This window comes from Myotis daubentonii, chromosome 3, assembly GCF_963259705.1.
Source record: "Myotis daubentonii chromosome 3, mMyoDau2.1, whole genome shotgun sequence".
Taxonomy (NCBI): Eukaryota; Metazoa; Chordata; class Mammalia; order Chiroptera; family Vespertilionidae; genus Myotis; species Myotis daubentonii.
The window spans coordinates 151,528,985-151,549,815 of record NC_081842.1 but is presented as its reverse complement, the minus strand read 5'-3'; the positions used below and the strand labels follow the sequence as shown (position 1 = coordinate 151,549,815).

Sequence of the window (20,831 nt, the reverse complement as noted above, 5' to 3'; positions counted from 1 at the left end):
GGCGGGCGGCCGCATGGCGGTGGCAGCTGCGCTTTGTTTGCACCGGCGCGGGGTGCGTCACCGGCCCCCGCAGTCCGGGGCCGAGGCGACCGTACATTTAACAGCAGGAGCAGCTACCGGAGCCGCCGCAAGCTCTCTCCCCTCTTCTTCCTCCTCCTCCTCCTCGGACACCGCCCCCGCCCCCCGCGCCGCCGCCCCCGCCCCCGCCTCCTGCCTCCGCCCAGTCCCCTCCTCCTCCGCCCGCGAACTTAGTCAGCGGTTCGCGCCGCGGCGCCGCGATTGGCCGGCGGAAGGCGCCGCGTCACAATGGAGCCGGTCGGAGGCGGCGCGCCGGCCAGCGCTGGGGCTTCCCGCTGAGCCCGCGGCCGCCGGCAGCGGAGGGAGTGCGGGCGCCGGGCCGCCGCCTGCGCGCCCCGAGTGGCGCAGGGCTGCCGCCGCGGTGGCGCGGGCGTCGGGGGCTGGACTCGCGCAGGTAGGTCGGGGTGGGACGCCCCTGCTCGCGGAAGAGGTGCCGACCGGCCCCCGGTGCTGGAGGTTGAGGACGGGGTGAGGGGGCGCAGCAGGTGGGGGTGGCCGAACAGGTGCGGTTACCTGTCCACCCTCCCTTGCGAGCTGGGCGTGCGGGCGGCTGGCCGCGCCGGAGCCAAGAGTCACGGCCTCGCCGCTCCCTCGTCCCCGTCCGCAGCGAGGCGGTCCGCGCTCTGCCCGGCGTTCCGGGCGCTGCTCCTGAATGTGGGTCCCGGGGCGGTGTGGGGGCGCGGTTCTGGTTGTGCAGGCTGGGGTCTCGCCCCGGGGTGATGAGCCCTCTCCCGGGGGAGTACGCGTGGGGTCGCTCTCCTGTGCCCCCTGCCCTGGCGCTGTTGGCAAACATTTTGTGCTCATTGGACACTCATTGTTCCCCTACAGTGTGATGGTGGTGTTGGCATCCGTTTGTTAGCTGGGGAAGGGGGCAGCCTAAGAGAGAAGCTAAGAGTTTCCTCCTCGCGGGGGGCAGTGGGCAGGTGCTGAGAGGTCAGAAGGGAGGAGGCATTGTTTCTTCATTACTCTGTGTCCTCAACCGACTGCCCAAAGTCCATAGGTTGCCCTTAGATGACTTCTGTGGAAGACCTTTCTTTGTGGTCAGAAAGACACCCTGTTAGCACCCCTTCTCACCTCCCCCCAAGACAAGAGCAAAACTAAATTTAAAAGCAACTTACACGTGAACTTCCTTCAATAAATTTGCCTTGCCTAAAGACTTAAAAAAAAAAACAACTTTGTAAAAAGATACCGCTATGAAACTTCTCAGTGTGCAAACATGCAGGCAACTTAAAATGGGAAATGTGTTCACCTCTTTCTAAGAAGCAGTTAAACGGCATGTGTCGTTATCAGACTGTCCTGTCTCCTAAACACCAGTGTAGGGTTGAAGCGCACAGAAGAATCCACACAGCAGTATCGTTATTTAACAGTTCCTGTACCCTGCATGTGTTCAGGTTACATCTCCCTGCGAACCCCCAATGCTCTCTGAGTCCAGGGTGCCACGGTGACTTTCTCTGGCCCCTGGCGTTCCTAATCCGCAGCTTCACTCTTGAAGGCAAATGACAGCTAATCTCTGATGTAATTGGGCCAGTGTGATTGAAGATTATAAGCCCTAACAGTCTGCTCTGCTCTTAGTTCAGGTAGTGAAGTGGGCAGAGTTGTCACTGAGTCCACAGTTGAATCGTGGCACTTTTCTTATACCTACTATCCCCACAAAATGTTTTTCTTACAGAAAAAAAAAATGTTAGAATGAAATTTACTGTTCTTTGAAACTTACTGTGTTTCTTCGGTTGGAAAGGTATTCTGACATGTCCAGCCCAACATGAATGTTTTCACATCTGGAGTGATTTCATTTGACGAGTTAAAATCTGCTTTTTGAAGACCATCCCCGTTGCTGTTTTCTTCTTTATTTTTTAAATTTGATTTAATTTTATTGTTGATAGTATTATTCAGAATCCTCATAATGAAAGCAACATTCGTTATGTTGATGAAAAGGTACCAGGTCGTCCAGGTTTTTTATTTAATAGACTTTATTCTTTAGGGTAGTTTTAGATTCACAGCAAAATTGAGAGTAAAGTGCAGAGATTTCACATATACCCCCTCCCCCTGCCCCTACTCACTTATAACCTCCCCCTATATCATCATGCCCCACCGGAGTGGTCCATTTGTTACAGTGGATGAACCTATATTGACAACAGTATCATTACCCGGGGTCCATTACACATTTGGGCTCATTTTTGGTGTTGTACATTCTGAGTTTGGATAAATGTGTAATAACGTGTATCCATCATTGTAGTATCATCAGAGCATGATACTATTAGTATCCCTTCCCTAAAAAAATAAAAAAAATCCTGTTTTCCACTATTCATCTCTTCCTCTCCCCAACCCCTAGCAACCACTGATATTTTTACCATAGCCATAGTTTTGCCTTTTCCAGAATGTCATATAGCTGAAATCATTAGAGTCTGTTGCCTTCTTGTAATATGCATTTAAGTTTCCTCCATGCCTTTTCGTGGCTTGATAACTTATTTCTTTTGAGTACTGAATAATATTCCATTATCCCTCCAAGATTTTGTTTAGACTGTGTGGGTATTTTCCTGCATTGGTCTGAAATTTGTAATTTTTTGGTTTTGTTTTCTGAGATTGAGAGGGGCAAATATATTTAGAAGATTCTTGCTTTAACCAAAGTTTTTATTTGTAAACAAGTTTTTATTTTTTAATTTTCAAATCCTTTTTGATGGCATATGAGTATTTTTATGTTCCTTTTTGATTTTGCTGCCCATATAGAAATAGTCTATTTAATCTAATCCCCGGTTTCCATTTACTGTCTCTCAAGATTGAATTTCTGAATTTTATTTATTATTATGCCATTTAAAAGTGAGTTTCCTCTGAAAGTCCTCTGAGAGAAGATGGGAGGATCCCTAACCATTGCCTGCATGACTTTATTTTTTTTAATCCTCAGCTGATGATATGTTCATTATTGATTTTTTTTTTCTTAGAGAGGGAGGGAGGGAGAGAGGGATGGAATGAGAGCGAGAGAGACATCGATGTGAGAGAAACATGGATTAGCTGCCTCCCAAATGTGCCCTGACCAAGAATCAAACCCTTAACCTCTGAATGTTCCTGGCTAGAAATTGAACTGGCAATCTTTTGGTTTATGGGATGATGCTCCAACCAACTGAGCCACCCAGCCAGGGCCTGACTTTTCTTCTTTAACATATTTTTATTGATCTTTAGAGAGGAAGGGAGAGGGAGAAAGAGAAAGAAACATCAACGATAAGAGAGAATCATTAAGCTGCTGCCTCCTGCACGTCCTACTGGGGATCCAGCCAGCAACCCGGGCATGTGCCCTTGACCGAAACCGAACTTGGGACCCTTCAGTCCACAGGCTGACGCTCTATCCACTGAGCCAAACCGGTGAGGGCCTGAATTTAATTTTTGTTCTCCTTTTCAACATCCTTCTAGCCTACACTGATATTTCAGTAACGAACGTATGCTGAATCTGACGTGTTACTCCTGACTTGGGATGATTTGCATTGCTTTCCATGTAGGAAGCATGTCTCTCCCTGTTGTCCTGCCTCCAGAGCACAGGATCCTGCAGCAGTTTAGACCTGTGACCAACCAGAACGAATTTGAGAGGCCCAATTATAGCACAATTTATTTAACCAATTATAAAATGCCTTCTAATTTGTGCCATGTCTGTTTTCATATTGCTGCTTTTTCTTTCATTGCCATTGCCTATTTCCACTCTTTTTTCTATCTGTAGCTTCTAAATTTCCTACATACCTTTATGATAGTTTTTTCTAATATTTAAAATACTCTCTTTGGCGGGCATAGCTTATTTTTTTTCTTCTTCTCTGGGTCATTACGATCTTAAATAAAAGTAGGCCTAACTGCAGTCACTGAGTCTCTCTTCAAAGATCTTAACACTGCTGTTGATTTAGAAATTCAACAAAGGGTAATAATAAAACCCCTGTTCTACAACTGCCTTTCACTGAGGATTCTACTCCACTCCAACATAATTTAAATGCACGTCGGTGGTGTTGTGAATTGTGTAAAGGAAATGAATAAGTTGCCAGAGTTTCAACCTTGATCTTTCCTTTTGCCTTTTGACCTTCATGCTGTCGTTGATACGGGTCAATCTGCTTGTGCTTTTCCAGACTGTATCTTTGAACTTCACCTCCTACTTCTTCACTTCAGAGTTTCTTGTAACTCTTCTTGCCTCTCTGACCCTGTGGCCGTTTCCAGAGCTCCGTTCTACAATGCCTGCTCCTCAGCCAGCAGCATCTTTCACAGAAGCCACCAGCTGCCCAGCTTCTGTCCCCCTTCTGGTTCCAGCTCCATGCAGGTACCTGAGATCATCCTCTGCCCGTCGCTGAGGGAGGCGAAATTCTTCACTGTCAACTAGCATATTCCTTCCGATCGTTTCTCAAGTGTGCCCATTTGAGAGCATATGTAAACCTCCCTTCCTCCGTCAAACTCCTCTGCAGCATTTTCATACCACCCCCACCCCCAATCTATTGCAAATTGTAAGTAGGAGTTCTTCGGGCTTCTGCCTAAGAGCATGGACTTTGCAGGTCTGGGTTTGGATGGGTTGCTGGGTTAGTTAAGATTAGCTGCCAATTACAGAGACCGCAGAGAACAACGGCTTAAACAAAGTGACGGTTTGTTTCTCTTTCACACTAAAAAAGAAAAAAAAAGTTTACAGAGGAATACTCCAGGGCTGGCATGATGGTTTTACAGTCTTCTGAGACCTAGGCCAGTTCCACCTTTTAGATCTGTCATACTGCAGGTGAGGCCCTCAACTTCATGGTCCTCGGTGGAGCTTCAGCCATCACATCCAGGTTCAAGTACTGTAGTAGAACGAAGGGAAGGAGACAGAGGAAAGGCAAAAGCCTTTCTTAAGGCAGGTCTCTTAAGGAACGTTTCTGAGGCTGTCATATACTTCTTGTTACATCTCATTGGCCAGAACTTGGTGATGTGGCCTCACCTAGCTGGAGTAGAGATGTTATAATATTGTCCTTATTTCAGATAGCCTTATGCCCAGCTAAAATGTGGGAGGTTCACCTCCTTAGGAAAAAGGAGAGAATGAACACTGGGTAGCCAAACACCACAGTTCCTCCACAACTCTTTCTTGACCAATATTACCCATCACACAGGATTCCTAACAATTAAAAGAAATATTATACATGAAACTATCTAATACAGTGTCTGGCATAACACAAGTTTTCAGTCAATGTTAGTTCATATTCCTCCTTGTTCCTCTTTCAGGAATTGCCTAGTTTCCCTGTTGCAACATCATTGGCATCCAAACCCTATTTTAAGTAGTTAGGCATTTGCCCAGTTGGTGGTATCAGATTGTATGCTTGTACCTTTACATAGGAGAGGGCAACACATTATTACTCAATGTCAGCATTTATTTCTTAGCTTAAAACATGGCTTAGATGAAAAACATAGCTCTTGGAATCAAATAGACCCAGATGTGAATCCTGGCTTTGCCACTCAGTGTGTAACCTCAGCCTCTCCGCACCCTCAATTTCCTCATCTGTGCACTGGGAGTAATAATCAGATATGAGAATTAAATGAAAAACATGTGTATAGAATGTTTAATACTGTACCTGATAAAGTAAGCAGTAGCTTTTCTTTTTTAATTTGGCTTAACCTGGGTGAAGCTTTTTGAAAATGAACTCATTCCATTAAAAAAATATATTAATAGTGGTCATTTCCATATATATCCAAATGAGTTTTATTAAATTATTAGTCAAACTGTTTTGAGAATTGTCTCCATAATCAGTTTAAGCCCAAATAACAGCAAAATCTTTCCTATATTTTTAAAATAACAGAATAGCTCAGCCTTAAGCTTTATCAGCCTTGATTTGATAATTTGGGGCTGTTTCACTCTCAGAAGCTGAAATATTTCCATGATTGTATATATTTCATAGTATTCTTTTCAGCAGCTATTTATTAACTGTCTACTTTGTGCCAGACACTATGCTAGGTTCTGGGACTACAGTGGCAAGCACAAATGTATTCCCTGCCATCATGAAAGTTGCAGTTTACTGGAAGAGTCAGCAAATAAATAAAAAAAAAATGCCACTATATGCCGACTGGAGTGATTCAGTGGTTGAGCATCGACCTATGAACCAGGAGGTCACTGTTAGATTCCCGCTAAGGGTACATGCCCAGGTTGCGGCTCATCCCCAGTGGGGATGGGAGGTGAGGGGGGTGATGCAGGAGGCAGCTGATTAATTATTTTTATCATTGATGTTTCTATCTCTCACTCCCTCTCCCTTCCTCTCTAAAATCAATTATACACACACACATATATATCTCAGGGGTCCTCAAACGTTTTAAACAGGGGGCCAGTTCACTGTCCCTCAGATCGTTGGAGGGCCGGACTATAGTTTAAAAAATACTATGAACAAATTTCTATGCACACTGCACATATCTTATTTTGAAGTAAAAAAAACAAAACGGGAACAAATACAATATTTGTATTTGCATGTGGCCCGCGGGCCGTTGTTTGAGGACCCCTGATATATATATATATATATATTTTAAATGCCACTATGAAAGTTGTCAGGAAGGAGTCATACAGCTGCTGTGAAAGCACATGCAAATGCCTCATGGTTGGAGGTTGAATGCAGTCTGTAGGAACAAAACATTGGCCGGTGAGCTGCAAAGCTCAGGAGTGTGGTTTGAAATGAGCTCAGACATGACCTGAGCCTGCCCTTAGGCAAGAACCAGAATGTGCCACGGGTTCCAACACCATTACAAAGAAGGCATTTCATGATGTTTGGAGCCATCTTTGAAATACGTGTATATAATAATATATCTTCTCGGTGTGATTCTCTGAAAGGAGCTACATTGACAAACTTTAAATATAGATACTTTTAGATACAACAGGCAGATGCATCGGAGAGAGTTGGCAGTAAAGTAGGATCTTTTCAGAGAAGGTCAGAGGCTTGATCTGTATCACCCTTCGCAAATGGAGTTTGAAGCCATTTGCCTGGATGGGGGCCATATGAAAGACTGTTGGCGGAATTGGCAGCTCTTTACATAAAGCAGTAGTGAAAAAATGACCATGGGATGGGAGGTATGGGCAGTGTGTTCCAGAGAACTCGCTGGACTGCTTTGCTGGGATGGCCTCTCAGGGCCAGCGGGCAGCAACCAGTATCCAGTCCCTTCTGAGTTCTCAGGTTTGTATAGGCAGGAGCCCAGCTCCACATGTTGACAGGAGGCCACCATTTCCCCTTGCCCTGTCCAGCTGCGCCAATTGGGAGAAATGTCTCTAATCCCTTTGAGAGCCTTGGAGGTGGTGGGGCATGACGAGCCTCAGGGGCAGAGCTGCCTGCCATTGGGCTGCAAGTTGTTTCTTGCTCTGAGTAGATAAATTTAAGATGAATAAGTTCTGTTCATCTCAAGATTTTAAAGTTCATCTCTCAAGGCAAAACAAAATGAGTTTGTTCCTGGCCCTGTTTCAGTGCCGAAATAGGCAGTCCTCAACTGAGCAGTGATCTGTCTTCCAAAAGCCTTTGTGAGTCATGGTGCAGGTCCTCAGACACAGTGTTGTGCATGGGCTCAGGTTCCCAGGCTTGCCCAAGAGAGTCTGTGCTGTGCTGCACCACCCTAAGGTGCCACCAGCCTTTCTCCTTCACCCTCCCAGAAACGCCCTTGCACCTGGGACTCGCTCTTGCTCCCCACTTGCCACGCATTTGGAATTCCTCCCTCAGTGGCACACCAGGCTTGTTCCTACCTCGGGGACTTCTCATTGCTCTTCTCTACATGGAATGCTCTTTCCTTATGAATTTGTGTAACTGCTTCCTTCTCCGCTATGAGGAGTCAACTCAGATGCCACCTCTGAGATACCTTCCCTGACCACCCATACCTGCCCCCATTGCCGTCTTTCAGACCTCGGCTTTTTCTTTGCTTGCTGGTTTGTCTTCTATTCCCTTTAACCCCCATTAATTAAAATATAAGTTCTGTGAAAGCGTGAACCTGTCTCCCTGTGTACCTACTCTTAAGCCTGGTTTTCAGTAAGCTTCTCAGGCTGCCACATGTGATATTGGCAAATAATTTTACCCCTTTGAGAATAAAATGGGGCCAATAATACCTATGGAACCTGCCTCGTAGAACAAATGAAGGCCTGAAGTTAGTAGACTGAAGGTTCTTCTTTTCCCCTAAACAGGCTATTCATCTTTAGATTCCATATTTTTCAATAACAATGTTTTTTGCCCAGTTACATGACCCAGAGAATCGTAGAACTCATCCTAGGCTTGTCTCTGTTCCATTTCCCCCTGAACTGCTCCTTCTACAGTTGCTAAGCAACTTGTCCAGCGACCATATTCTTAAGGTTCCTCCCATCAGCACCTTCCCTACACAGCCCCTTTGCTGTCCTGAGTCTTTTCCAGGATCACTGCTAATTGTCTTCCAACCAATAGTTCAGTTTGTAGTCTTTCCTGTCTTCTATCCCTCCTCCCATTTGTTGTCCACAACAATGTAATATTTCTGAGAGGGGAATCTTATAACTGCCCAGTTTAATAACCTTTAATGACTTGCTTTGCCACAGGATCAAGTTCAAACTCCTTGGTGAGCCATATAATACAGTCTCCCTTTGTTGGCTTCTGCAGCTCTCCAGCTTCACCTCTTGCCACCCTGTCGTTTCTTAATCAGCAGATCATGTGCCATGGACACAGCATGCACAGTTGCAACCTCATACACCAGCCTCAACTATTTACAGTGCAGGGAGGAAGACGGTTGCACTCCACAGCTTTCTTCCTTCCCTCCATCTGGGAGGCTCGTGTCCCCTCTTCAAACACCTGCCCGTCTTTCAAGAATCAGTGCCAGCATACCTACCTATTCTCAAAGATCGTTCACAACACTTTCCTTCCAACCCCTGGAGCTCCTCATTCCCTCCTCTGTGCTGCCTCTGAGCCTGGGTTCCTACTATAATACCTGAGCCCGAGAACAGCTGTGCTTCCTCCTAGGTCTTCCTTCACGATAAAGATTATTTTGTTCATCTCCAGGGCTTCCTGGGCCAGCATAATACTTGGCATGTAAATGGAGACCTAGGAAAGAATTAGGGAATAAAATTCAGCTTGCTTATTACCTAATGCAGGGCTTTGTTTCAATAACATACTTTTGACTGGTACTTGACTAAAATTTGAAAGGTCTCCCTGAAGTTTAGAAGTAGAAAGGCATATTGTATTTATGCCGTTAATAGATATCAGTTGAATGGCCAATATATTTTGCCAATGAGCTAGAGTTTATTGAACATATACCGTGTTCAGAGTTCTGCATTTGCCAGTTTACAGGGAATGCTTTAGACTGCTTTTACTCTTTTCTGAAATAATCCTTGCTTTGTCTTTCTATATGAAGTAAAAATGTTAGATGGTCAGCACACGTTCTTGGCTTTCAGACAGTTTAGAACAGTGTCTCCTAATGTTGTTTTTTTCCAGGACCCCCTAAGAGTATTTAGAAAAACTATGTGCTCTATTCATATATGTTAAAATGTAATGTCTAAATTTATATCATGATTTTTAAATAGTTGTAAAAGATGACTTTCCAATATTATAAATATTGATTTTAAAAATTCTTGTTAATGTGTCCAGTAGAAGCTAAATTAATACCAAGATGACTTCCTTTTTGCCACATCATCTATTTTAAAAGTACATGAATAAGCTCTTCTAGAAAAGTTGGGAATTTTACATATTTGTTTCCCTCATGAGATTCACATCATTCCTCTGCTCTTATTAAACTTAATCCCAAAGAAACATTATTATGTTTGAAAATCTTTCATTGATTACCTTATCCTACTCTTGTGACACACACACTGCAAATACTACATTTTTATTTTTTTAAGTTTTTGTGACAAGAAGTCCCTGTTAAATAAAATTTCTTTTAGATTAAATTATGATTTTTTTTAGTGTACAATTGATCAGAACAATCACATTAGAATTTTGATGAATCATTATTAGGCATAGGTAAAATTTTATTGGAAAATTATCTCAATGAGGTGCCTGGGACTTAAAAATAGTTTATTTATGCATAACTAAATATTACTTATTGATAGAGTAAGCTTGGCTTCATATTAAATCATGTGCTGCTTTTAAAATATAAGCTGTTTATGAAGTACTTGCACAAAAGCAGTATAATCCCAACCCTATGTTTTAAACTCCTGAGTTCTATGCCAAAAGCTATGTAGTAATTGATCATAAAAGTGATTTTGTTTTTTGCTAACAACTTAATTAGCTCTTTCTCCAGTGTTGCTCCAAGCAAAGAAATGGAAACTTTCCCCTGACTCCCCAAAGGATTTGTTTCTTAGTCATGGAAGCCACTCACTTCCTTAACCTCTATAACCCTACAGGTACTTCAAAATGGCCCTCCGCGTGGGCTCTGGGGATTTTTACTCCCCAGGACAGTGTGCTCTAAGCAGACTCCTAAGCAGTGATATGCATGCCTTTCTTTTGAATGTGGGAAAAGGATAAATGTGAAAAGGGAGGAAAGGGGATGGCTAGAAAGAACCAACAGGACATCAGTTGTTTTGAAGCAGATAGACACAGGTTAGTTGATGATCTGGAAATAAATGATTTCAGAGTACGTCTTCCTCCAAAAAAAACACAAAACACAAAACCACCAAAACAAAAGACAAAAAGGGTCCCCAACCCCCAAAATGCCCTGTTTAAAGGTGAATTGGTTTGACTGCTAAAGAAAACTTTTCAGTCAAATTAGCTATCAACTTTGAAGCAAAAGCCTCCTATTAGACCAATTTAAAGATTTCCTCTCGGTGGGTAGTAACATTCAAAAGGGAAAGAGCCTGGCTAATGCATGCCACTCTTTTATATATGTATCCAACAGAAGCTAATTTGATACCAATGTGATTTGATCATTATCCATTTTAAGAATACATGAACAAACTCTCCTAGAACAGTTACATAATTTTTATACCCACTGTTAGACTAGATACAAAAAAAGAAAAACATTGGTTAAAAAATCACCAGATGCTTGACTGATAGTCAGCTAAGTCAGTGGGTGAGTGGTTTCTAAGAATAAGTCTCAATCACATTGGAAAAGAAGTATTTCATGTTTTATTTAAAAATGCTAATTTCTTCCCAGGAGGAGGTTATGAATTTCAGCATGCAGAAAGGTTGGTCCCAGGCTAGATTTTGGACTTTCTTCTGTATGGGTAACGCAATCTGAGGGAGAGGAGTTAGCCTAGCCATCATCCTACAGAGTAGGAGCCTTTACCGAGTCCTCCTGGCTCCTAGATGTTGTGGCCGTGTGTGAAAGGACACTTTACAGATGTCCCCTGTTTTCATGCCTTCTCCCAACAGCGTATAGCAAATCTCTCCTGAAATACTTTACAGGGACCCCCGCATTACTTGGTATATTATACATTTGTACATCACTTCTAACTTGGAAAGCATTTATAAATTATTCACCTTTATTGATGACCTGCAGTAGATGAGCCAAGTAATATTCCCATGATAAAATGTGGAAACTAAGTTTGCAGTGGGATATGTGGCTTATCTAGGCAAACTCCACAAGTTAATGGCACATCTGGCACTTGATAAAGCAACTTTCTTCTACAGTATATGTACTGCCTGGCTCCTTTCCCCAGATGTGTTCTTTTATAAAAGGCTCTAAGGATTGGAAAACTTGACTTAAAGTGACCATGTGAAGATTACGTAAGATAGATATGCTTATAAAATGCTTAGTAGAGTGCATGGTTCTTAGCAAGACTTCTTAAAAAGAAAAGTAACATACTTGAGTTTTTGTACTGACTTTTACGGATTTTTTAAAAACTAATACATTCAAGAGATTTTTTTTTTTTTTTGAGCACTTAATACTTGTCAGCCATCATGCCAGTCTCTGGGAATAAATCCAACATTTGGGGGAGAAAAAAAACAGAAAAGAGAAAATGCATTTTGCATGGCACATACATCCTAGAAGAGGGAAGTTCGACAATAAGCAAATGCAAGATATAATGTCATAGTGCAGATAAAGGGTTAGAGAATGATTGGTGATGGGGATAAGAGGAGCTGATCGGGGACAACATTCCTTGGGTAGGGGCTTTTGAGAAGACCTGAATATTAAGGTCACCAGAGACAGAGTTCAAAACCTTGAGTTTATTTGGCTAAGTTGGTTCAAGTCATGATATTCTAGAGTTATTTAGAAAGGACCTTCAAGGTTATCTATTGATTTTAACTTTTTTATGTTATGCATAACATTTAAACATGCCTAGAAATCATCCTTGGATCACCTCAAGTTCATATCCTTGTTCTATTCTAGTCCTTTCCTTTCACTGATAAGACATTAAGGTGGAGAAAGGCCAAGTAAAAATGAGCCACAGTTTCACAACTAGTTGGTGGCTGAGCCAAAGACCTAAAGATCCCCACAAAGTTGTCTTGCTTTTTCCACTAAAATCTACATAACTAGAGTGATACATTTTCTGAAGCAATCATCCATAAAGCATCTCCTTTTTTTGTATATGTGCCATTTTTATTTGCATAGACTAAAACTTCCCCAAGTAGCTAAATGTGGCCAGTGTGGTTCCTTTTCTATTTCCTGACCAGTCACAGCATAAATAATACCCCAAGGATTCCACATGTCCTAGAAAATTCTGAGCAAGGAGGACTCAGGCTGATGGCAGGAAAGGACAAAATATGACAACAAAGAATGTAGACCTTGGAGTGTGGGAAGATTTATCTGTTCTTACAGTGAAACTTTGGCACATCATGGCTTTGAAGAGCGGATAGGGACTGACAGTGCCTTTAAAGGGCTCTAAGTGTACAAGCAATAGAGGGGCTGGAGATGTGAAAGGCTTTGTTCTAGATTTCAGAGGAGCAGTGACTCCCTAGGGTGAAAAAGCAGTCACTCCCATCATCCCACCCAGTAATTTCCTCTTGGGACATTTTATACAAAAACTTGGAAGATAAACTTGTCACTTTCAGGAAAATATTCATTATATCAACTTATCTTTCTAGCCACACTTCCTTGACAGATATTTCAACTTTTAGCACTAAAAAATAACCAAAAACATTTTTTTAAAAAATTTTCACCATGCCCCCCCCCTCCCCTAAAAAAAAAAATTATCACTGTGGCCAAAAATCATTTGGTAAAATTTTATACTCCTTTGTAATCAAAACTCTTTTTTCTTTTTGAACATTTTTAAATTGTCTTTCAATTACATTATTTTGTGTAGTTTCCAGTTAGACAATCATGTACTTTACAGAGTGTTTCTCCAATATTCCCAGTGTCCACATGGCACCATGCATAGTTATTATGATACTATTGACTGTATTTCCTGTGCTGTACTTTACTAACCAAAAAGTTTAAGTAGCAGTAATCCATACCATGGAACGAGTACCTGATTTCTGAAATTGGATGCTATGTAAACATTTCTATTTGCAATACAGATTTTCTAATAAAGTACATCTGGCTTTAAAACCTCCAAAGCACAGCAAATCTGCCTCCAATAAACATTGATATTTATTGAATTTTAAGCTGCTTTCTATTGTTGCTCTTAAAGACAAAGAAAACCTACCTTTTCCATTGGAATTGCCCCTCAATATTGTGATACCTTCAAGAGAAGAAATTCTAGCCTTTTCTCTCTTAGTCAGTGAAAGGCCCTTTCCTCCATACTCCCCATCTCCACCCCCCATTTTGGGATATTTCTAGCCTACTTTTCCATCTGTGTGCCTTGTTACTATGGTGATGGGCACCAGAGAAATAGAGAACAAAGTGGATGTAATAAGCATCTCCTTACATGGTTTCCAATGCTAACAAGGGATCTAGGTTTTTCAGGCATGGCTTGTTCTTTATTGGTGGCAGAAGGGGACCAGCCCAGCTGGGAGTGGGCCCTGGGGTCGCAGGCCGATCCCCACTGTTCTGCACTCATCAGACCTTTCTCACTCAGAGTCATGAAAAAAATTAGTGCCAGAGTCTACCCAGTGCAAACGACAAATCTTCTGAAGCATATTCATGGGAGGGCATTTTGGGCTAGTTTTTAGGTTTACCCATCATGAATTTCATGTTGTTTAACTTAAGCTCTCAATAGAGAAGATGTGCCAACTTCGGTTTTCCTCCCTTCGAGGTACTTAGCCTGCGTTATATGGAAATTAAAATGAAATCTATCTTGATGGATAATAGCTTGCAGTATTTGCTCCTGTGAATTGTTTTAAATAAGTAATTAAATTATTAATGCATGCTTATTTTGTGGTTGTTTTAGAATTACAATTAAATATGTTCTAGATATTGTAGAAATTGCTGTTTTCCATAAGACCCGGAAGAAGATTCCACAAGTAGTTTTTAACCTTCTTTGCATGCTTATTCATAAATTACATCTTCATGTGTCATTTTCTTTGACAGCCCTAATGATTAAATGAAATATTCCAGTTAATCGATTCCATCATCTGGACAATTATTTTTAAATTTATTATATTTCAAATTTGCATTGCTTGTATTTTTATGTTTAAGGGGCAGATACAGAATAAAATAATTTAGCACAGTGTTTTAGAATATAAAATCATGGGACATTAATCCAATTTTTGGAGCTAAAGAAACTGAATGTTCTGGATGCCTGTTGCATTGTGACATGACATGAGGGCCAGAAGTTCCTTCTAGCTCTACATTCTTGATTCTTTTGGTCACGTAGCTCCTTTCTTTTTGCCCGATGACCCATATTTTGCCAATTTTGTTATCTGCTATTACACTGATATAAAAAATGCTTGAAATCAACCTCATACTAGGACTAAGTTTTTTAGATACAGTGTAACCTTCCCAAGCAGTCAGCTTTTCCTGTTGTGGCATGAATGAAAGAATGAGAGCACTGGAGTGGGAGCTGGACCGCCCAGTGCTGACTCTGGCTCAGCTGCTGCCTGGGGTGAGCTTGGAGATGCATTTTTAACCTTGCAAATAGCACATAGCTTCATCAGGAGGAGCCGAGATGCCACAAGAAGGTTTTGAAGCAGAAGATGACATCAGATTTGTTTTGGAAAGTAATGCTAGCATCTGTATGGAGGACATGCTGGAGATGACAGAGATTATGTTGGGAGACCAAATAGGGCAGTGGTGATAGAACAGAAGAGACTAATATAAAAGGAATTCGAGGAAAAGGTCATAGAATTAAATACTTTCATTAACTTATTAAAAAATTTTTTTTATTGATTTCAGAGAGAAACGGAGAGAGATAGAGAAATAGAAACATCAATGATGAGAGAGAATCATTGATTGGCTGCCTCCTGCACGCCCCCCACTGGGGATCGAGCCTGCAGTCTGGGCATGTGCCCTTGGCCGGAATCAAACCTAGGACCCTTCAGTCCGCAGGCCGACGCTCTAGCCATTGAGCAAAACTGTCTAGGGCCCCATTAACTTTTTTAAATTTTATTTATTTATTTATTTATTTATATCACAAGGATCCCCTGGTAATTGCTTAAGTCAAGCTTTGCTTACTTTATAACTTCAGTTGTTTTTCATAGAAGGAATGGATTAAATTCCTCCTGATTATTTATTGCACCCACCCCCCAAAAAATCCCTCAAATTTCAGATTGCCAGTGAATATAAATTATATTAGCACAACTTTAAAAATGATAACTTCTGCTATAAACTGAATGTTTGTGTCTCCCCCACTTCCCAGGTTCTTAGGTTGAAGCCTAATCCCCAAGGTTATGGTCTTGGGAAGTGGGGCCTTTGGGAAGTGATTAGGACGTGAGGATAGAGCCCTCTTCACTGGGTTTTATAAAATAGAATCTAGAGAGCTTCCTTGCCCCTGCAACCATGGGAGGACACAGCGGGAACAGCTCTGTCTATGCATCGGGAAGCGAGCTCTCACCAGACTCTCAATCTTCTGGCATTTTGATTTTGAACTTCTCAGCCTCTAGAACTGTGAGAAATAAATGTTTGTTGGTTAAGTCACCCTGACTATGGTTGTTTGTCATAGAAGCTAGAATAGACTAAGGCAGCTTCTAAACATGAATGTCTTCTGACCGGAAATGAGAAAAGACTTGGGAAAAGGTCATGTTTGTTCTGTGGGAAGAATAATGGCTCGTTTTGCACAGGAGAGGTCCGCTGAAACCACGCAGGACAGTTTCTTATCTTCCAGAAGGCTTGAAACTGTGGGCATGTTGGGTAGGTTTTGTGGGGACAACAGAGCTTGTATTTGTGAGGAGATCCCTCCTTCATGGGCAGTTGTTCTCTGATACCTCCTGGGAGGAGGGAGTTTCCATTGCTCTTGATGTTATCATCTATGTGAAGGTAGAAAGTAGGCCAGGAAGAATTAGCTCTTATTTTTAGTACAATTAAGAAGCTGGCATTCTGAGAGACTGCATAGCTCGGCTAAAGTTTAGGCGGATAGTAGGCAGGATGGGCGTTCACGCTCCTCCATGGTTTTGCTGGCTTCTCCACTCGTTTCTGAGTGAATGGGTGAATGAATGACTGCATGTTTACTCTCTTCATTCCTGTGAGCTAAGGTACTTTTTATTCCCCTCAAAGATTACTTTGATGATGATTCATATTCATGCTAGCTAGTTCTACTATTACGGGTTGTGCAGGCTTAGTAGGTAAATGACATAACTGTTTCATTTGCCTCATCTATAAAGTGGCAGTAACTTCATGGAGTTGTGGGAGCATTAATTAACTGACATTAAGGGGTTAGAAGAATATTTAACACAGTTATCTTGTGACGAGCATCCACTCCCATGACTGTTGCAATACAATGAGCATATTCAACTACGTCAGCCTCACATCAACTACTTATTAGGGTCTGTCTTTGTGTCCTCACACTAGGCTCTTTGTGTTATCCACCGAGGAGAAATGATTAGGAAAAGCTCCACTTGATTTGTCTTTTGATGATTTATAATTTGTTGTTTCAGTTAACTAGGCCTAAATGGACTTTTTCTTGGTTAATTTTTAAAGCACAGCCCGATTACTTAATTCTGACAAATTAGGCTTGTATAATTATTGATGGAAAAGGAACACTACAGACAAATTAAAAGAATTTATAGCTGTCCCAGGACCAGAACAGAAAGATCTCTAAGTTTCTGTTATAGCCTAAAATTTGTTCATTCTTTACATCCTCTAAAATTCAACCTTGAATTATTTAGCAAGTGAACAAGTAAAAAAAAAATTAATTGTCCTTCACATTTTTAAAGTTTATTGTTATATGTAGACCTTATCCTTGAAAAGTCTCTCATGATCATTGATCATCATAAGTAATAATACTCAAAGTAATATGTCTAGATCAGTGATGGCGAACCTATGACATGTGTGTCAGAGGTGACACGCGAACTCATTTTTTTGGTTGATTTTTCTTTGTTAAATGGCATTTAAATATATAAAATAAATATCAAAAATATAAATCTTTGTTTTACTATGGTTGCAAATATCAAAAAATTCTATATGTGACACGGCACCAGAGTTAAGTTAGGGTTTTTCAAAATGCTGACACGCCGAGCTCAAAAGATTCGCCATCACTGGTCTAGATGGTACAGAATCCTCATTTTTATTTGTTAGAAGTCTTTCAACTCCTTTATTCTTTTCCTGTTGTTATGAAAGTAACTGAACCAGTGACTGGTACTCTCTTTATCTTAAAGTGATCTATACGACCCAAGTATATTCTAATATCTCATTTTTGAAAAACTAAAATCTCTGTATATATGTGTGTACAGAGAACAGGATGTAAGGATATGTAGAATTGCCTGGTGTGTGCAGTGAGGGTTTATGAGAGGGGAAGGAAACAATTGTTTTGAAGTTTACCCTTTGATTCTTGTGTTTTTCCTCTCTAGTGAAGTCCTCAGAGATACCACACATGGTGAAATCTTATAAAAAATTCTTTCTACACAAAGTATTTCCTTTCCTAATGAAATTCCACTGTGGTGCTTTGTTGTTAGTGTGCTGAGAATTTTGAAGTGTTCTCTGTATTTCTGTGATTTTGACCCAGTAATCTTATTTGGATTTACCAGGCGCAGCAGCTGTTGTTTTTACCATCTATTGCTAAATTGTATTAATGTCCAAAGTTGAAAAACCCTCTTTTCTATGTTGCTCTAAATTATTCAGTTTTATTTAAAATGTTTTAACAGATTTTTTAGAAAGAGAGGGAGGGAGGGAGGGAGGGAGGGAGGGAGGGAGGGAGGGAGAGAGAGAGAGAGAGAGAGAGAGAGAGAGAGAGAGAGAGAGAGAAACATCAATGTGAGAGTGAAACATTGATTGTGTGCCTCCTGCATGTCCCCCACCAAGTGTTTGCCCATTTGATTCCCGGCCTGGTGCATGGAATGATGCCCAACAAACTAGGCCACTCCAGCTCAGAGTTTTATAAAATTTAAGCCTTTCCCCAACCCTTGTAATTTTCATTGACTTTTAAGAAAAATATAATAATAATATTAATATTGCAGTGGATGGTTTTAAAATGCTAAACCTGCCTCTCAGAGATTGCAGTGTGGTTTGTAGAACAGTATTTTCTTCGAGAAAGCCATCTATCCCATATATTTTTTTAAAAATATATTTCATTGGTTTCAGAGAGGAAGAGAGATAGAAACATCAATGATGAGAGAGAATCATTGCTGCATGCCCCACGCTGGGGATTGAGCCCACGACCCAAGCATGTGCCCTGACCGGGAATTGAACCATGACCTCCTGGTTCATAGGTTGACACTCAACCACTGAGCCACATTGACTGGGCTCTATCCCCTTTTCTACTGGAGAAAAAAGAGATCTCAATTCCATTGTAATTTAAGTAGTGTTTGGTATGATATAGTAAATGTTTGCAGTTTGATATTAATGACTAGAGGCCCAGTGCACAAAATTCGTGCACGGGGGTGGGGGGGTCCTCAGTCTGGCCTGCACCCTCTCCAATCTGGGACCCCTCAGGGAATGTCCCACTGCCAGTTTGTGCCCACACTTTTAACAGATGACAGCTCCATTGTTGTTTCTTTTCATGCTTAAACCCATTGGAATTAGTAGGTATTCAAAGTGTGTATACATTTGGGGGGGGCACCCAGTATATCTCTAATCAGCAGTGAAAGGACCTACAGTGGATTTGGAACCCCCAGACAGGGAACCTTGCTCACTCCCTGCATGTCTCCCACTTCACTTTCCACCTTCGTGGGCAGCGGGACAATCAATGTTTTCTCTCATTAACTTGGAAAAGCACGTCCTGTCACCCGCTGCCCGGCAGGAGTGCGCTAGGCCCCAAGCGAGCAAGGCTCAGTCAGGGCAGCCTTTGCTCATGGGTGCCGGCACCGAAAATGCACATTCCTCCTCTGCAGTCGCCCCGACCACCCCACTGTTTCACTGAGAGGACGGAACTCCTCACCTCCTCTGGGTTCCCAATCTTGAATGCTGACCAAAGGCACCTCAGCGAGGGCCATCTGTGCCCACCAGGTGTGTCTGTCTGCACCTGCTCCTGCCTCAGCACCTGCATTAGCCCCATGGAGGTGATCTCATTGCTGCACTGGCCTCCACGGGAATAGGGTGTCACCACCCGCCCTCTCACTGTCATCTTACAGGTGCCCACCCCCAGCACCCAGAACACTGAGACACTCTTCAAAGGACATGAGCGTGCCGGAGGGGATGTGCGCACGTCCTGTGGCAGACGTAGGCATGCTGGGGTTGTTGGAAGTGCGGAGGAGGGGCGGGGGGGAGGGGGGAGAACTTGCATGCGCCATGGTCCGGGAATGTTGCCGGCACGTGTGGGTGACAGCGTGCTGGGGATGTTCACACGCCAGGGAGGGAGGAGAGGATGCACACACTGGAGGCCTGCAGCCACGCAGATCCACAAACCCCAATGGCGTGGCCAGGAGGACGTCAATCTTGCCCACCACTAAGGAAGCCAAGCCCCCACCCACTCCACTCTGGCCAGCGCCATCTTTGTCACGTCAGTTTGCATATTCCCTCCTTATTGGCTGTGGGTGCCTCCATCTGTATCACACAGTGATGGTCAATTTGCATATTACTCTTTTATTAAATAGGATTGTAAAACAGAATGCAAAGTTGAGAAGCCAAAGGCTTTGAAAATGTCCTAGGAAGCATAAACTCAGAATTATAGTTCCTTACCTCTTACTCAAGGAGACTTAGGACTAAGGGACAAGTTCAATGGAAATAATGTGGGAGGTGAGACCCGAGCTTAGCCGTGCAGGATGTGATAGAATTTGGAAAGACGAAGGAGGTATCAGAGAAATGTCTGTGCTGAGGTGTGCAGGAAAGTAGTAGTACTGAAATAGTTGTGGGTGCAATGGTACGTTCAGGCTTTGCTTCAAAACCATTCAGGGCCATAGGTGTGATACGAGTTGATAATTGCTGAAGCTGGGTGAAGGGTACATGAGGCTTCCATAGACTATTATTTATGCTTTTGTATGAATGTGGAATTTTTCATAATATAAAGTTTGGAATATAAAAATGGTATGTATTTTTGGGGTGGTGGGTAGGCTGGCCTGTCTGGAATAAAGGGTTTGTTCAAAGGCATAGTGGGAAATGATGTTGGAAAGGCAGTTTGGGAACAGATTTGGTGGTGGGACTGGGTTCATGAGTGCACACTGTAGAGTCTGGGTAAGTGGTAAACACTGGTTCACAAACTGGACTCCAGTTTTACTTGACTGTGAGCTCAAGGAGGAGTTGTGGTGTAGCCGGGCACCCTCATTGAGGATGGCAGCTACACCACTTAACGTCTGCTTGGGCCCTACCACATCTGAACTGTTACATTCAGTTCTAGAAGGCTCATTTAAAGAGGGCTTTTTAACCGCATGTCAATGGTGGGATATGTCAGGCACAGAAGGTATCCCACATCTTAGGAATCTTCCTTGTGGAACCCTCCATCAACTCGA

At 42.4% G+C, this 20,831-nt stretch overlaps 1 protein-coding gene across 9 annotated transcripts in view; it reads left to right on the top strand.

Moving 5' to 3' along the window:
• The first annotated feature begins 333 nt into the window (after positions 1–333).
• Positions 334–20,831, top strand: part of LRRC8B (leucine rich repeat containing 8 VRAC subunit B) — an 86,209-nt gene continuing 65,711 nt past the window's right edge. For 6 of the 9 annotated variants that reach the window (XM_059688906.1, XM_059688903.1, XM_059688905.1 and 3 more), the window contains exon 1: positions 337–472. The gene's annotated coding sequence lies outside the window, so the exon portion shown is untranslated. Of the gene's footprint in view, positions 473–20,831 lie in introns of all 9 variants that reach the window. The other 3 variants (XM_059688898.1, XM_059688899.1, XM_059688902.1) reach the window with 3 other exon arrangements.